Source organism: Sorex araneus, chromosome 3 (genome assembly GCF_027595985.1).
Source record: "Sorex araneus isolate mSorAra2 chromosome 3, mSorAra2.pri, whole genome shotgun sequence".
Classification (NCBI taxonomy): domain Eukaryota; kingdom Metazoa; phylum Chordata; class Mammalia; order Eulipotyphla; family Soricidae; genus Sorex; species Sorex araneus.
Window position 1 is genome coordinate 118,525,305 of NC_073304.1, and position 15,176 is coordinate 118,540,480.

Below are 15,176 nucleotides of genomic sequence, written 5' to 3' on the forward strand. Positions count from 1 at the left end.
AAAAATTATTATAGTATATTAATTTGAGCCAAAAAATTGTCAGACATTTAACTGGCATTAACAATTAGAACTTGTAGAGTTTTTAAAAACTTATTTATGACAACTCCTAATTATTTTGCTTGTAACACTTTAACAGTTTATAGTTGAGAGACTGAGACCAGAGGTTAAAATAAAGTGGCCTGAAGGAATTTTTAAAAATACACAGCCCATTAAAGAGAATTAGTAATAAAAATACAAGAGAATGTAACACCTTTATAAAAGTATGATGTTAGTTGTATCTCTTCATTAAAATATAACAACCTAAGCAGACTTAATCTTCTAATATTAAAATTAAATACAGAAAAAAACAGTAAATACCTAGCAATTAACCAAAATTTGTTTCCAATAATATACAGTGGCCTTTTGAATCTAACTATGAAATTAACCCCATCATTCTCTATCTACTTTGTTTTATTTGCAAATATCAATACCATAATTGTTGATACATCAAAGGACATTTAAGATGGGCTCCTTGGCTATATATCTTTTATTTTTTTAATTTTATGTACTTAATTTTTCAAGAGCTAGAGGAAATCCTGGATGGTGCTCAAGACATATTCCTGGCTCCATTTTCTAGGCTACTCCTGGCTCTGTCTTCTGAGTCTCATGCAGTGCTCAGGGGACCACATGGCACCTGGGATTGAACCCAGGATTCCTGTATGCAAAATATATACTCAACCTATTGTGCCATTTTTTCAGTCCCTATGTATTGATTTTTAAATTGGGACTGTCTCCAGCATACCTTGGGGAGACCAAGTCTAATCCCAGGGGTTCAAGTGATCCACGCAGTGCTGGAGATTTAATTTGGGGCCCCATGGATACTAAACATGTATTCTACCACTTGAGCTATATCTTCCCAGTCCTCCTTGATTACTTCTTTTGTTTCATTTGGTTTGAGGGCCACACCAAGTTATGCTCAGGATTTACTCCTGACTCTGTGCTTGGAGAAGGGATCACTCCTGGCAAAGCTCAGGGGATCAAACCCAGAGCAGCCACGGGCGAGGTAAGCACCCTACCCGCTGCACTATCTTTCCAGCCTGCTCCTTGGCTATTTCTTAAGAAACTTTTCACTGTTATCTCATGAACATATTACTGGAAGAAAAGCCCTACAATTGTGGCATATACTCAACATAATATGTTGGGTTACACAACACCTAATCAGAGAGAGAGAACAAGAGGGAATTCCCTGCCACAGTGTCAGGGTGGGGTGGGGGGAGACGGGTCTGGGGAGGGGGGGAGGGATGTTGGGTTTACGGGTGGTGGAGAATGGGCACTGGTGAAGGGATGGGTTATTGAACTTTGTATGGGGGAAGCATGAGCACAAAGATGTATGGATCTGTAACTGTACCCTCACGATGACTCTCTAATTAAAAATAAACTAATAATAATAAAAAATAAATAAATAAATAAATAAAATAAAAAAAATATGTTGGGTTACTTTATTCATATTTGTGTATTCACAAAATAATTGCAGCACTCTCGCCACGTATGTTCAGTCATCAGGCCACTTTCCCACCCTGGATGGCTGATGGCAATGGATGAAAGAAGGAAAAATGAGGGGCCAGGCTGGGTGGTGATCAATTGCCATTTACTCCAGACTTTCTCTGCCTCCTTCCAGTCTCACTCACTGCCCATTTTTTTGTCCTCCAACCCACAGCTTAGTTACAGAGAACAATCACCAAGGGTTGTGGGTACTAATAGCAATTCCACATAGGTGAGAAATCACAATCAAAATATGTAAAGCCCTTCTTCCAAGAAGCTCTTCTAAGACAAAGATCTCATCTTTCTAGGAAATCCATTCAAGGATGAAATTTCATCTAAGGGGCATATTTCTCCTTTCCTTAGTCCATAAACATTAAACAGGCACCTTAAATTTACTCTTAATAATCTTTCTAGTAATTTTGTATGGACACAGTAAGAGATTTATTAAGCTTAAAAGGTGGCTCTCCTGGGAACATCTCATGATAGATCCCAATTCTCAGGCCAAATTAGTCCCTCCTAACCCTAGCAGGGTTCTTGTCCAGTCACTTCTCTTTGGGTCATGACAAAGTTGTCCACAACTGTCCACACTCTATTATAAGCACTCTTAGCTTATTATAAGCTTTATGGCACTTAGGCTGTCCCGTTTCAATGACAGGGTAGCTTACCGCTTGCCCTGGGTCTATCCAGTTCCTTCGTCTGGACCCTGCTTCTGTGGTGCTAGGAACTAAGGACAACTGAGGCTTAAGTTAAGTAGTAAATATAAAAGATTCCTGGGAGTAAATATTATTTGGAGTCAATTAATTCCCAAGTTACTAAAGCATAGCATTAACTGTCTTCTTGTGTCTATACAAAAAGGACATTGCTCTAAAGTAAACTATGCAAAGGACACAGGGAAAGAATAAAGCAATATTTCACTTACAAATAAATCCAAATCCAAAGATCTCTGACAAATTTGACTTTACAAGTCACAAGTTCCGGTTAGGGGAAATGAGCAATGAACAGATAGGGGAAGCAGAGCACAGAGAAGTTAAAGATAAACACAGAGGATAAACACAGAGGAATGAGAGAGCCTTGGAAGCACTGTGATGGGTATTAGTAAACCTAAGCTCCTTGCAGTGGAGAAAAAATGGCAGACCAATGTGAAACTTAAAATGTTTAGAACTATAACCTAACAATATTAATAATCTGTAGAGATAATAGCTGAGAGAGAGAAAATTTAGGCTAGTTAGGAAAACAATGAGTATAATTGTGGATTAAAACTAACGGCAGATATGGGAGAAGGTATTTTATCCCACTTGTCTTTCTATCTGGTTGAAATAGAAGTCTGCAGGAACCATGGCAATTCTGCTTCCCAAACATGCTTGTAGGAACTGATAAGCAGTTCACTATGTCAGTGCAGAACCATGTGGAGTGTAGTAGACATGGCATTGCTCCACTTAGACCTTTCCTCACAAGATTATGCTGCAGAGGGCAGAGCTAATAAACAACTGACAAAGTTTGACTCTAATGAGTTCATGTAAAACCTTATTTCCCCTACGCTGTTCCTCTGAGCATGATGTTACATTATTTTAATTTTTTATTTGTCATATTCATTTATAAGAATAAACTATTCTTAGAATAGCTTTTGGCTAAATTCTATGATTTTGTGTTTCCATTTCATTTATCTCAAGTATTTTTAATTTCCCTTTGGATTTTTTGATTCACTGTTCAACAATATGTTGTTTTATTTATGCATCTTTATGAATGCTTTGGTCTGTTTCCTGTTATTGATTTCTAGTTTTGTTCTATTTTTGTCAGAAAAACTATTTATATAGTTTTATATAAGTCAAATTAGTTGGTACTTGAATGAATTGTGATCTGTCTTTTTTTTGCTTTTTGGGTCACACCCAGTGATGCACAGGGGTTACTCCTGGCTCTGCACTCAGGAATTATCCCTGGAGGTGCTCAGAGCACCATATAGGGTACTGGGAAACGAACCCGGGTTGGCCGAGTGCAAGGCAAACGTCCTACCCACTGTGCTATCGCTCCAGCCCCAAATTGTGATATGTCTATAGTTTATCCTAGAGAATATTTTATGTTCTCTTGAGAGTATGTATATTTTTTGTTGTTATTAGATGCTATCTTCTTTATTTGTCTATTTGATAAGTGCTGTCTAAATCTGCTGATTCCTTATTGACTTTCCATAGTGGGTAAATTATAAATTTGCTGATTTACCCACTGTTGAGAGTAATGTACAAAATCTTTACCTTCCACCATATAGCTGTTTATTTCTCCTTTTAGTTGTTAACACTTATTTTGTATTCTCATAATTAGCCATACAGGGTGCATTAATATTTCCAATTGCTATATATTTTGGATAAATTAAATTCTTTATCATTATATGATAACAAGTTTTGCCCTTTGTGACTATTTTCAACCTGAAATAAATGTTATCTACTATTCTTTAAAGCCAGTCCATTCTTGCACAAAGCATACTTCCTTCACTGGTAACTTTGACTGTAGGATTTCACATTCACCTGAGTGAGATTTGCTCATAATTGGTTTGAGGTTCTTCCCACTCAATCCTTCTTCCTCCTTGTCACAGATGTTACTCTAAACATTTCTTCCCAGTTTACTCCTGTTCTCTGCTTTATCTTTTATAAGCATTTTTCCAAATACATTCTTTTTTTTTTTTTTTTTTTTTGCTTTTTGGGTCATACCTGGCGATGCACAGGGGTTACTCCTGGCTCTGCACTCAGGAATTACCCCCGGCCGTTCTCAGGGGACCATATGGGATGCTGGGATTTGAACCTGGGTCGGCCGCGTGCAAGGCAAACGCCCCACCCGCTGTGCTATCTCTCCAGCCCCCCAAATACATTCTTGATACCTGATCTTATCTTGATGCTTGCTTTCTTGATGGGTTTGAAACTCTCAACTGTTTATAGAGGGCAACTGATGTTTAGAGTAGGAACAATACCCTAATTAAAAATAATGCAGATTTACATAAAATTATTGAATGGTTTTAGAATCTTCATCAGTAATTAAACTGTCTCCTGGGGCTTTGATTTTAGGAAAATTAATGATCCATTAAGTGCCATTTTCTAGTTTGATTATGCTCAGCAGAGTTTTCCTTTTAACAATGTTTATAAATATTATGGTAATATCAATTCTAAACTCAAATTCTACTTTTTCACTTGCTCTTAGTTTTTAACTGAGGCTATGAGATATTAATAACTAGAATTTCTATGTGCTGTTACGCAAATCATTAAAAGAAGAAACATAATATAAAAGAAGGAAGTAGTATTTTTCCTTTTAGCAGTAGCAGTACCATAACTTTGGTGTGTTTTCTTCTAGTGGAAAGCAAAGAAATTTGAAAAAACCCTGGGCATCTCCAAAGCCACTGATACTGGATCAAATGTGCCTACCTGTGTCCTCATACATCATTCTATTATATGTTGAGAAAGATGTAAATTCTTTGTGTATTTGTGTGTGTGACCATGTTGAGGATCAAACCCAGAGCCTCATACCTGAGTGCATATGCAACAAGAACGAATGGAAATGTTACTGGTGCCCGTTCGAGCAAATCAATGAACAACAAGATGATAGTTGATAGTGATACAGTAATATGTTATATTGTTAGCAATATAAAACCTCAAAATATTGAAATGTTAAAATATATAAAAATGATATTTTTGTATAGCAAAACATTGTGAGGGGCCTAAGACATAGCACAGTGGATAAGCCTCTTTGTATGCACCTGACCTGGATTTGATCCCTGGCATCTCATATGGTCTCCTGAACACCACAATGCTTGTTGTTGGTTGTGATCCCTAAGCCCATATAAACCCTGGGCGGAGTAGTGTTTGGCTCCAAAATAAAATATTCAAAACAAAACCAATAACATTGTTTTGTGAATTGTGTCTCCACAGTGATACAAAGGTAAATGTGATAAAAAAAAAAGTAAATATATCCAAATTTATCGGAAGGAAAAAAATGGGGATTTACAAAAATAATGCTAGTTGTAGTGTACACATAGTATTTATTTTCTATATTTATACTTACGTGCAAATATATGTGAAGGACATCTGTTCATTTAGTTAATATTTTTCATTTCCCCATAATGAGCCAGGCACTGTTCTAGGTTTTAGAACACTTGAAATGACCACCTGTTTCACCTTGGATAAAAAAATTAGTTGAGCTATTATTAGTGATAGACTACTGATTTGTCTTCATTATAATAATTGTTTATTTTTGTCTATTTAAAATGACACAGAGCATTATATTAGTTTCAGGTATATGACATAATACCTAATAGTTAATTATTTATGTTTCTTGAGGTCGGGCCACATCAAGTGGTGCAGAGGGTTTATTCCTGGCTTTGTGCTCAGGAAACATTCCCGGTGGTACTCAGGAGATCATACGTGGTGCCAGGGAGCTGAACAGGGGTCAGTCACATGCAAGGCTTACCTCATGAACTATCTCTCTGATCCAATATTTGTTTATATGGCAAGATGATCACCACAGGAAATCTAGATAATAATATTCATTACTAACCTACTTACAAGATTTTATCCTGTAATGAGAACTTGGGGGGGTGCAGGGGGCATATCTGATAGTGCTCAGGGTTTACTCTAGACCCTGTGCTCAGGAGTTGCTCCTAAAGGAATTCAGGGAACCATATATAGTGCCAGGGATTGAATCTGGGTCAGTCACATGCAAGGCAAGTATCTTATTCGCTGTACTATCTCTGCAGCCCCATGAACACTTTTTTGCATACTTACCTTGGTAAAAGTGGCATGTATTAGTCCTACAAAAAATAGTTCTTTTGGTACTCTTTCTGCATTATGCAAATTATGTCTAATAAATAGGATTTTATGCACTATAAGAAGTTTTCTCATGAAATGCCTTTCTTTTCTTTTTAAAAATTTTATTGAATCACCATGAAATAGTTACAAGCTATCATGTTTGGGTTACAATCACATAATGACCAAACACCCATCCCTCCACCAGTGCACATTCCCCACCACCAATATCCCCAGTATACCCCCCCTTTCCCACCCTCCACCTGCCTCCATAACAGACAATATTCCCCATACTCTCTCTCTACTTTTGGGCATTATAGCTTGCAACACAGACACTGGAAGGTCATCATGTTTGGTTCATTATCTACTTTTGGCACACATCTACCATCCCGACTGATTTCTCCAGCCATCATTTTCTTAGTGATCCCTTCTCTATTCCATCTGCCTTCTCCCCTCTGCTCATGAAGCAGGCTTCCAGCTATGGGGCAATCCTCCTGGCCCTTATATCTCCTGTCTTTGAGTGTCAGCCTCATGTGATGTTATTCTATATTCCACAAATGAGTGCAATCCTTCTATGTATATCCCTCTCTTTCTGACTCATTTCACTTAGCATGATACTCTCCATGTCTATCCATCTCCATGACATTGAAGCTAAAAGCATCTTTAAGGATGAAACAGCACTGACCATGCAAGTGGAAGCAAATATAAACAAATGGGACTACATCAAACTAAGAAACTTCTGCACTTCAAAAGAAAAAGTGACCAAAATACAGAAAGAGCCCACAGAATTTACCCAATACCCATCTGGTAAGGGATTAATATCCGGGATATACAAGACACTAGTAGAATTGTAAAGAAAAAACCTCCAACCCCATCAAAAAATGGGGAGAAGAAATGAACAGAAGTTTCCTCAAAAAAGAAATACAAATGGCCAAAAGGCACATGAAAAAATGCTCCACACTACTAGTCATGAGGGAGATGAAAATCAAAACAACAATGAGATATCATCTCACACCACAGAGACTGGCACACATTCAAAAGAACAATAGCAACCAGTGCTGGCGTGGATGTGGGAGGGGGAAAAGGTACGCTCTTTCACTGTTGGTAGGAATGCCGAATGGTCCAGCCTTTCTGGAAAACAATATGGACAGTCCTTCAAAAACTAGAAATTGAGCTTCTATATGACCCCGCAATACCACTTCTGGGAATATATCCCGAGGACGCAAAAAAAGCACAGTAGAAGTGACATCTGTATCTATATGTTTATTGCAGTACTGTTCACAATAGCCAAAATCTTGAAACAACCCAAGTGCCCTAGAACAGATGACTGGTTAAAGAAACTTTGGTACATCTACACAATGGAATACTATGCAGCTGTTAGGAGAGATGAAGTCATGAAATTTGCTTATCAATGGATAGACATGGAGAGTATCATACTAAGTGAAATGAGTCAGAAAGAGAGGGACAGACATAGAAGGACTGCACTCATTTGTGAAGTATAGAATAACATCACATGGGCTGACACCCAAGGACAGTAGATAGAAGGGCCAGCTGGAAGCCTTCTTCATGAGTGGAGGGGGGAAGGCAGATGGAATACTAAGAAAATGATGGCTAGAGGAATCAGTCGGGGTGGGATATGTGTGCCAAAAGTAGATAATGGACCAAACATGATGACCTCTCAGTGTCTGTGTTGCAAGCCATAATGCCCAAAAGTAGAGAGAGAGTATGGGGAATATTGTCTGTTATGGAGGCAGGTGGAGGGTGGGAAAGGGGGGGTATACTGGGGATATTGGTGGTGGGGAATGTGCACTGGTGGAGGGATGGGTGTTTGGTCATTATGTGATTGTAACCCAAACATGATAGCTTGTAACTATTTCATGGTGATTCAATAAAATTTAAAATAAATAAATAAAAATAAATAAAATTTTAGAATTCCTTGAGCATGAGAAGGACTAATGGCTCCAGGGTGACCTGCAACAATTTTTACCCACATTTCTCTAAGGAAACTTCTTTGGATCATTTTTAGCAATTTTCATAACAATCAATGCAAAATAAATTATTTAGCATCTGCCACTGGGGAAGGCTTGGGTAGTGGTGGTAAAATTCAAAATAGTGGTGGTGGGGTTGTTGTTAAAATATTGAATGTAGCGTCTCAGCCCAGGCCGGAGCTCGGGCTCTGGCCGAGTTTTGACCCGGGTGGCCATGCCTTTGCACAGCCGGTGGATGTGGAACGAGCAGGAACCAGAGACGGCTTTAGGATTTGGGGTTCCAGCAAGTGCTTGCAACCATGTATGGAGACTGTGAACTAAGCTTTTGCTACATGCTGTTCCAGGAAGGGAAATGATTCATTTTCCAACTTAAATCTCCGTGGACTTAATTATTATAATACAGAAATTGTAAACCGCGCAGCCGCTACCGCGGCCGCGTGACTTTTTATCTCTTCATTCTCATCAGTGGAAAACTTATTATCAAGTATTTCCTTGTCAATAGAGCTGTATTCTTGGGGGATAAATTCCAACAAAAATAGTGAGTCTGTTTTGAAACTCCAACAATAGTGAGTTGTGTGTTGAAATCTGGAATGTAATCAAGGTAAAGAGAAAAGGAAGTGAAATTATCAGTCACGCACGGGGGAGGGGGTTTGGGGGGTGAGGGGTGAGATGTATACTGGTTTGTTTTTGTTTTTGTTTTTGTTTGTTTTTGTTTTTATTGGTGGTGGAATATGGGCGCTGGGAATATGGGGGATGGGTGTTTGAGCATTGTATAACTGAGATATAAGCCTGAGAACTTTGTAACTTTCCACTTGGTGATTCAATAAAATAAATTAAATATATATATATTGAATGTAATAAATTATTGTGAACAACTTTATAAAAATAAAATAAAATAAAATAAGAATCTGGTATGAGCCTTGAATATAGTAGGCACTCAAATGTGCTTTACTGTATCACTATCATCCCGTTGTTCGTCGATATACTCAAGCGAGCACCAGTAACGTCTCTATTACGCTCAGTCCTGAAATTTTAGCAGCCTCTCCTTACTCAAGTAGCTTGCCAGGTTTTGCCGTGTGGGCGGAATACTCTTGGTAGCTTGCCGGGATCTCCGAGAGGTATGTTTATATCTGTCACTGTATTTTGAATATGAATACGCCACGGGGAGCTTGCCAGGTTCTCCCAAGCCAGCAGTAGACTCTCGGTAGCTTGTCAGGTTCTTCAAGAGGTGAACTAGGCTATTAGATGTCACCAGGCCGCTTCCGGGAGCTTGGTTTTATAGTCTCTGGATGTTGGCTGTTGATGGGATTACACGGTGCCGGGGAAGTTTCTGGGTGTGACTGCCTAGTTATTGGGAAATGAGGGGTCTGGGTGGAAGAGGTCCAGTCTGGATCCAAAAAACTTGGAGATCTCAGTCCCGGGTCCCTCATACCTGGGTTTTCTGCCGGTTTCTTCATGTGTGAGGCTCGTCCAAATGTGTGGAGAGTGGCCTTGAGCCTGGCTGTGTCGGGGCTCTGGAGGTCTTCAACTATCGAGGCTCTGCTCAGGGCAGGGAGGGAAACTCAACCCACCCCCTCCAAGGGGCCCGGTGAAGACAGCCATATACAGAGGCAAGAGACTCTGCATCACTCTCTTCTGGGAGCTTGGTTTTACAGTCTCTGGTTGTTGGCAGTTGATGGGATTACACGGAGTCAGGGGGAAGTTTCTGGATGTGACTGTCTAGCGACTGGAAAATGGGGGGGATCTGGGTGGAAGAGGCCCAGTCCCAATCCAACCAGCCTTGGAGATCTCCATGCTGGGTCCCGCACACCTGGGTTCCTCTGCCAGTTCCTTCATGTGTGAGGCTCGTCCAAATGTGTGGAGAGTGGACAATACGTGCTTACAGAAAAGAATTTGGGCTTGACATTTTACGGAGTCAGCATTATTTGGGAATACAAACCTTCTTTAGTGATAATATATAATCATTGTGCAGGAAGTGCCTGCACCACACATTGAAAGATAGTATAGTGTTAGTGAACTGACGGCAGTGCAGAATGCAGTATTTAGTTCAGTAGCTCTGCATTATGCTAACAACTCTAAGCTCCTGAAATATGAAGAACATTCAAATAAATAAAATTGCTTAAGTTAATAAATTTTCAGTCTTTTTCCTCTATCCATTTATTTGAGTTGATGCCATAAAAGACAAAAAATATAATAATAGCTAATACTTATGTGAAAGTAGCTAAATACCAGGAGAAACTAATTTTAATGTGGTTTAAAATAATGGTTCTCAAGGTGTAGTCCAAGAACTCCTGGGAGCTCCTAAAATATATGGTCTCGACTTTTTCCTAGTAATAAACTACTATTTGGCTTATTAGCCTAAGTGTATAGTGCAAACTGGAATGTACAATGGCATTTTCCAGATGCTACATGATGTATAGTTTTAAACAATTTAAGCAATAAAGACAAGAAACGAGAATCAGCTATCTTCAGTGACACACTAGAGAAATTTACAGGAATGTAAAACTAGGATATTCTTCTATTTTCTTGGGTAAATATGTTTATAAAATACTATTAACTATATAAAGGATCTATTTTAAATGACTATTAAAATTTTCCATTTTAACTTCTAATATAAATATTGTGAGCATTATACAAATGAATAAAAGTCATTTGGAGTCAACAATATCTTTAAGAGTATGAGGATTCTGAGACCAAAATGTTGGAAAACCAGTGATTTTATGTATATATATACAAATATTAACTAAAATCATGATTGAGGTTCACCAATTATCCGGGGGGGGGGGGCGCATACCAAAAGTACTCAGGGCTTTTTCCTGGCTCTGTGTTCTGTCATTCCTCTGTGTTTAGCAGATTATAAGGGGTTCCACGGATGGAACCCAGGTCAGCCATGTGCAAGGTAAGCACCCCATGCACGGTACTATCCCACCTCAAATTTCACCAAGTCTAAAAGTGATTATTGGGGCTGGCGCAATAGCACAGCGGGTAGGGCGTTCACCTTGCACGCGGCGAACCCGGGTTCAATTCCCAGCATCCCATATGGTCCCCTGAGCACCGCAAAGAGTAATTCCTGAGTGCAGAGCCAGGAGTAACCCCTGAGCATCTCGGGGTGTGACCCAAAAAGCAAAAAAAAAAAAAAAAGTGATAATTGTTCAATGTTTGCAGAGCGATGGTTTACTATTCTTATATCCTTGTTTTGAGGGACATTTCACAGCTACTTAAGTTTCCATGAAATCCCAAAGTATTCTATAGGAATTTGTGACACAGCTTGAGATTCCCATCATCAGAGTTCATGGCAGTGCTGCTTGGAAGAACACTGTGACAAGTGCCAACTCATGAATCCAGAAGGTTTGTCAAATTTCTCATTTAACAGAGAGCAGTCTGTGTTAAGAGACACAAAAAAAGATATAATTTGAGTGCTGAGAGGCAATTCAGCCTGTTAACATCCCAACTCTGGTTTCTAGTTCAGAGGACAGGAAACGAAAAAACACAGTTTCAGCGCCTTGAAGCCAACCCTGGAATCTACCCCCCCCCCCCCCCCAGCTGCCCTGGAATGAAAGCAGCGGCATCCCGCCCACGGATAGCTAGCAAACACCGGGGCACAGTTACAGTGCAACAGACACAAGGACTTGTTCTTTGGTTGCTGGACAGGGAAGTTGTTTAGGACAGAAACTCAGAAAAAAGTTGTTTTGCGTACTTCACACCTAACCCAGCGATGGTTGTCTCCCTTATTTCCTCCTTTGTTGTAACCTTTTCTATAGTTCTGCCGAGATAGTTGTTTAAACAAGAAATACTGTAGAGCCATAGAAGGTGTGAGCCGTGGCTTACACCACGGAGGAAGCGGGGAGGTTTCCCAAGACGGTTTTGCGGTCAGGAAATGGGGAAGTTCTGATCAGAAGCCTGGCCCACCCCGTGCAATCCGGGAGAAACGACTGGCACCGCACTGCGAACCCGATTCCTCGCAATGCGCCCCGCCCGGCGCACTCGCGCACACGTGCCTCCCACACCCGAGGAAAGCGCCCGAGAAGGAGCTTCGGGCAGCCGCGCTCTCCGGCCCGAAGGCGCGGGAGCGGGCGGGGGGCGGAGCCCAGACCCGCGGCCCCGCCCCGCCCCGCCCGCGGTCCTCCGAGACCCGCCCGACGCGGTCCGCCGCGATCCCGGCAGGCGCCGCGGCCAGGAGGGTCATGTGAGGTGGGCGGGGGCGGTGGGCGCTCGTCTCTGTCGTCTCCGCGTCTCGATGGTTGGTGGAGGTGGGCGGCTGGGACGGCTCGAGCGGCTGGCGCGGGCGCGGGCGCCTGGACGGGTGAGTCGGGGGCTGTGCTGGAGCGGAGGGCGACGCGGGCGGGGGCAGCGCCGTGTCCGCTCTACTTCGTCTCGGCCGCCGCGTCTCCCTGCTGAGGGAACTTTGTGCCGCGGGGTCCGGGCCGGCCCGAAAGCTCAGGCGCACTTGGCTGTGCGCGGGGCTCGGCGAGCGGGCGCGGCGTCCCGGGACGCTCCCTGTGGGGACCCTGAGGGGACCCGGCGCCCGCCCGCTCGCGCCCCGCCTCTCCCGAGCCCTCGCTCCTGGCCCCGGGCGGGAACGCCCGGCCCTCGGCCAAGCGTCCGGGGGAAGAGTTGGACACGAACTTTCTTTACCGTGGGGGTCCCCGTGGTCTGCTGCTTTCGTGGTCTCCTCACCCCCTCCTCTCTGCCGGTGCTGAGAATGCGTCACAGGGGTCGGCCCCCGAGATCGCCGGGCCGGGGGACGGGGTTGACTCCCGTGGAACTGGGAAGGACGCGGCTGCCGTGGCTGGAAGGGGCTGCTGCGTGGGAGCGCGGGTCGCCTGCCCAGCGTCCGGCGACCTGCAGGGGCCCCCAGCCGCGGGGGGGATGAGGAGTTCCAGTGTCAGCGTTCGGATCTGTGGGTGGGTGTTTCTCAGGATGGCCCCCTGCTCCCTCGCTGATGGGGGTAATGTTGGGAGGGGGCAGTGGACCACGCCCGGCAGTGCTCAGGGATCACTCCTGACGGGGGCTTGGGGAACAGAAGATGCGGCCGTGTTGGTCAGGTACTAACTCACCGACTCGAGGTTTGGAGAACGGAGCCAGGCGAAGATAAAAGCTGTTGTTCTAACCCTGCATGCTGGGGGCCTCGGACGCTCGACCCTGTGATGCTGAGTTCCAAATGCAGGTCCGGTGCTGCCTCCCTAAACTCTGTCCTGGTCCCGCCCCAAAACTTTTTTTTTTTTAATTCTTGGTCACACCCGACTATGCTCAAGAATTGGTGCTCGGGGGACCATATGGGATGCCAGGGATCGAACCAGGATTGGCCGCGTGGAAGACAAACACCTTACCCGCTGTGCTATTGCTCCGGCCCTCCAAAACTTTTTAGAACGCATTTCCACCTGTCTGTAGTTATCTTTTTTTTTTAATTGCTCCTTTAAATTGATGTAACATTACATTGTAACATTGTATTAAGTTTCAGGTGCATCATCACACCTGGTACTTCTCTGATTGTCTGCACCTGATAGGTCTCTGATTGGCTCACCCATTCAAGGGCATCACTACACAGCTGAATAGGTTGAGCGTGTCATTGACGGATAAGTATTCTTATTATGAAACAGAAAAGCAAGATTTAGGAGTATATTCTTTGTCTTGGGAGAAAGACCAGGAGGAACTTCCAAGAGCTAGTAAAAAGCAGGAAAGCAGAAGCATGTTGTGGTATTCTTGTTATCTATAGAATACATTTGCTGTACCTGGTAGGTCTTTTAACATTCCTAAAGGGGTACTTTTAGGCACCTGTATGTATGTAAGAATTAAACAATAGTGGTTGAGCTACAGCACATATGAAGGTGGGTCCAAGTTAGATCCCTGGCACTGTTCCCTCATCCTCGAAGCACCGCAAGGTGTAGCAGCATCAGTTGTGCAGCCAAGCGAGTACTCGCCCCCCCACCACCAAACAGCAGCATATTATTTCTCTCATATACAATCTTGCATAAATAATTACAAATAAGTGTTTCAGTCAATTCCTTCTGATCTTATGTCATTCAAAACTAAGATCTTCATAGCAAAGAAAAGAAGGAAAAAGTAAATCAACATATTAAGAAGCACAGGACTAAAGTAATTGATAATTCTTAAGCATAGTTTGGCCCCTTTACAGTGTTTTACCAGTTGAGCAGTTCTTCTCGTGGCTGCAACACTTGCTGAATGTTGAGTAACATTTTTTTCTCCCTATATGTAATTAATATAGCCTGTTTTACAAGAGAAACATTCTAGGCATGGAAAAGATGGCTCAACTGACAAAGATCAAGAACATGCCTGGTACACATGAGTCCCTAGTTCTAACCCACATTGGATATGTCAAAATATCTCCTCTTTGCTCCCCACTTAAAATGAGGTTGATGTTGTACTAAGGGAAAGAAGTATATTTGAGAGATGGATTATTCCCAGTAGGTGCTATACTCATTATTGAGGAGCTCTGCAATGCTAGGTGTATAATCAAAAGTCTTACGCACACTACCACGTGAATCACACTGCAGACCCAAAAAAAGAGTTGATTTTTTTTTTTTTTAGGATGATACTGTCCTTGCTTTGGCAAATGGTCATGCTTTAAAGAACTGAATATTGATATCTGAGTATATCTAAGAAGAACATAGGGCTAGGATTAACAAATAATTTTTAGTGTCTGATCCATACCTGGCAGTGCTCAAGCTAGTTCTAGCTCTGTGCTTTGGGTTGTTCCCAGTGGTACTCAGTGGATCATGCAGTGCTGGGCATTGAATCCAGACCTCCCACATGTACAGCAAGCCTTGGCCCTTTGAGTTTTTTTCGCTAGCCCAGCCCATGACTGTTTCATGTTTTCTATTATAAATGTAACGTGTTATTTTTTTTAATGGAAACATAGAAAGTC

General features: G+C 42.3%; 1 protein-coding gene across 1 annotated transcript in view; it reads left to right on the plus strand.

Moving 5' to 3' along the window:
* Nucleotides 1-12,450: 12,450 nt before the first annotated feature.
* MICU1 (mitochondrial calcium uptake 1) overlaps nt 12,451-15,176 on the plus strand; it is a 168,025-nt gene continuing 165,299 nt past the window's right edge. Inside the window, exon 1 of the mRNA XM_004615473.2 lies at nt 12,451-12,593. The gene's annotated coding sequence lies outside the window, so the exon portion shown is untranslated. The remainder of the gene's footprint in view (nt 12,594-15,176) is intronic.